The sequence below is a fragment of the Apium graveolens genome, chromosome 10 (genome assembly GCF_009905375.1).
Source record: "Apium graveolens cultivar Ventura chromosome 10, ASM990537v1, whole genome shotgun sequence".
NCBI lineage: Eukaryota > Viridiplantae > Streptophyta > Magnoliopsida > Apiales > Apiaceae > Apium > Apium graveolens.
In genome coordinates, this window is record NC_133656.1 from 42,760,563 (window position 1) to 42,764,290 (window position 3,728).

The 3,728-nt window shown below is 38.2% G+C and overlaps 1 non-coding gene across 1 annotated transcript; it reads left to right on the plus strand.

Moving 5' to 3' along the window:
• Positions 1-2,136: 2,136 nt before the first annotated feature.
• LOC141694257 (small nucleolar RNA R71) lies at positions 2,137-2,239 on the plus strand. Its single transcript, XR_012563577.1, has one exon. It is a non-coding gene; the product is annotated as a small nucleolar RNA R71 (small nucleolar RNA).
• The last annotated feature ends 1,489 nt before the right edge of the window (positions 2,240-3,728 follow it).

Sequence of the window (3,728 nt, forward strand, 5' to 3'; positions counted from 1 at the left end):
AGTGCACGCCTGGACAGTTTTTCCCCTATTCTAAGATCTGAATAGTGAGTTACATCCAACTTTCAATAACAATTACACCTTGATAATTATCGTTCACAAACACTGATACACAGTTATTGATCCTTTGTTCTACTTTATTTCGATTCTTAGTTTCTCCTAATTTATTGAATCCTCTATTCATATTCCAATACTTATACCCTTATTTACATATACTCTGAAATATCCCGATGTTAGGATACATCGAAAGCATATTGATTGTTCCGGATGCTAAGCTATGACTGGATGGTTACGATACGGGTCGGGTATGAACCGGACCCTTGATTATTAGGCCATAGTTGTCTGGGTACCCCATATGTTGGTTGGGTCTATGCAGTTGGGTACAGATGCGCACTGTATCCTGACTGATCAGCAGGTTATAGTTCATATATTGGTTCTTGTTTCCATTCTCGTTCATTTGGCACTCGCCAGTTATGGAAATTATTATTCTTTACAGAAATAGATGGTTGTTCAAACCAGCAAATTACCGGTTCATTTATCCTTTTCTCTTTACACTATATATATATTGTTGCAGGCTTGTTGAGCAATTTTGGCTCACCCCCTTTTATTGTTGTTCGCCTTGTTTTTCAGTTAAGGTTGAGAATGAAACCCATCAGAACCCGAATAGTCAAGAAGTGGGTCAAGATGCGGGACCCTCTAATTCGAACAGTGTTTGTCCCTATCCCTGAAGAGAGCTTTGAGTTTCCAGACCAGGTGTAACAGGATAAGTGATAGTTATAATTTGAATAAAAGATGTTTAGTTTAAAATTTGAATAGAATAATGTTTTGTAATAAAAAGAGTTCTTGAGACAGCTTTTCTAGAATGGTTTAATAAAGTTGGTTTGTCATTCTTGTTTTCATTCCTTACCCTTAAAAAGATCATGAGTAATAGTAGTTCAGGGTAATTATTTATTTATATTATGATTGTATAGGTTCTGTAAGTAGTTAGTGTTAATAATGCCCCAAATCTATACCCAGAATTTGGAGGGTGTTATAGCGACTATCTCTAAATCATCTAGTTTCACTTTCCGAGAGAGAATACCTTTCATAAACTTTGTGGAACTAGGCATCTGCTCAAGAGCCTCAGCAAAATGTATGTTGATATGAAGTTTCTTGAACACCTCCAGAAACTTCTCAAATTGCTTGTCCAGCTTTTTCTTCTGCAGCCGTTTAGGAAAATACGGTGGAGGATAGATCTGTTTTTCCCCTGTATTACCCTCAGGAGGAGTGTGCTCAACATTAGTCTTCCTTGATTCCACTTCTTCTTCCATCTGCTCTACTTCTTTTTCGGCCTCACCTTCTTCAGTCAATGCTTGAGTTTGTTTGGGATTCGCAACCTTTCCAGACCTCAAAGTGATTGCCTTCACCTGCTCCTTAGCTTCCTTCCTTCCTGGCACTTCAGTGTCACTAGGTAGTGTACCAGACTGACGATTTAGCAAGGCATTGGCAATTTGACCAATTTGATTTTCCAAGGTCTTGATGGAAACAACTTGACTCTTGCACATAAGCTTCAACTCCTCTATTTAAGATTTTTCATTAGCTTGTTGCAGTTGAAGTTGCTGCCTTGGTGCATATTGCGGTTGCTGAAAACCAGGGGGGTTGTACTGCTTAGGTGGATACTGCTGATAAGGCTGTTGAACCGCATTCTGAGTGTTGCTCCAGCTGAAATTAGAATGATTGCGGTTGTTGGGATGATAAGTGGCTGGCACGGGTTGATGCGATCGCTGAAAATTGCTCACGAACTGAGCTGATTCACTAGAAATTGTGCACTGATCAGTCTCATGGGCACCAGCACAAAGCTCACAAACACTAGTGATTTGATTAACTCCATAATTGGCCAATGTGTCCACCTTCATCGTCAAAGCCTTAAGTTGGGCAGCTATATCAGTTGCTGCATCCAACTCCAGAATTCCTACTAATTTTCCTTAAGTTAGTCTCTGAAAAGGATTCTGGTATTCATTAGCAGCCATCAGTTCAATTAATTCATAAGCTTCATCGTAGCTCTTAGCCCACAAGGCTCCTCCTGATGCTATATTAAGCATGGGTCTAGAAGTAGCACCCAATCCATTATAGAAACAGTTAATAATCATCCAATCAGGCATGCCGTGGTATGGGCACTTAAAATCTCCTTATACTGATCCCAAGCCACACACAGAGATTCACCAGTTTGCTGAGCAAACTGAGTAAGAGCATTCCTGATTACAGCAGTCTTCGCCATATGGAAAAATTTAGTGAGAAACTTTTGAGAAAGATCCTCCCATGTGGTGATAGACCCTGGTGGTAGAGAATGTAACCAGCACTTTGCTTTATCCCTCAGAGAAAATGGGAAGAGTCACAGCTTGATAGCATCTTCAGTCACCCAATTAAACTTGAAAGTGTCACAGATCTCGATGAAATCCCTGATGTGCATGTTGGGGTCTTCTGTAGGAGAACCCCCAAACTGAACTGAGTTTTGTATCATCTAAATCATGCTTGACTTGATCTCAAAAGTGTTAGCCAAGATGGATGGCCTGATGATGCTTGACTAAATGTCATTGATCTTAGGCTGAGAACAGTCCATCAAAACCTTAGAAATTTCTGCTTGATCTCCCATTACTACTAAAACTGGTTCCTCGATTTTCTCTTCATCTTCTACCTTCTCTTCATCCCCAAAAACTTCCCTTTGAACCACTACAACTTCTTCCTCGATTTAATCCAGAGTTCTCTTACGAGACCGTGAACGTATATACATACACGCTCACTAGAGTACCTGAAATAAGACAAGGAAACCGATAAGTAAAAATGTTCGAGTCAATAAACTTTAACGATCACTGATGATAAACATATAAACAAAAAAATTAACACTGTAGTCCCCGGCAGCGGCGCCAAAAACTTGTTAGTCGCTAAACACGCGCTAATAATACACACAAGTATACGTGTTCACAAGTAATATATAATTATTTCTAGTTCATTCCCACATAGACTGACTTTGGTTAACTAATTAATTTATGCACTTATGTACCGATGATATGGTTATTATCCAATGCTAAGAGTATAACAATATCGGGTTTTTATTATAACTAAGAATTAAACTAACAATTATAACTAAGAGAATAAGAATGGTTGAATTAATATATATGACAAACATGGGATTCTAACTTCATTAAATACTTCATTCAATAGCCTTTTTGTTCTTAACCTTAGCATGTAATGGTGACGACACTTATCATATAACACGAAACTGATAAAGGCCAACTTTCGTTGCACGAATACCATACTACCAGACATCCACAAAATAGATAGAAGCTGAATAGACACCAATTATATTGAGACCCTATATGTCTATAGAATTTGACAACATAACGGTTTAATGCACAAGTTATCTATCATGATTACATAGGGCAAGTAAGATTGTTAAAATTACCTACAAATCAGGCATAACAATAACACATGAACCTATGCTAGCATGGCAAGTTCTAAATTCTTAAATTCACCGTCGCTTCATTAAGAATTAACACACTATCTTATAAGTTTGCGACGCTCATAAGACGAATAAGCACAACCAATACTAGGTTATCATACAATCACCACACAATAAGGCATCAAAACAAATTAACTAAATAAATTCATAAATAAATCCGCTAGAACCCCATGATAACGATTAGCCCATAATCAGACTCATCATCAACGTGGGTTCCGATGAAAGTAGGGTA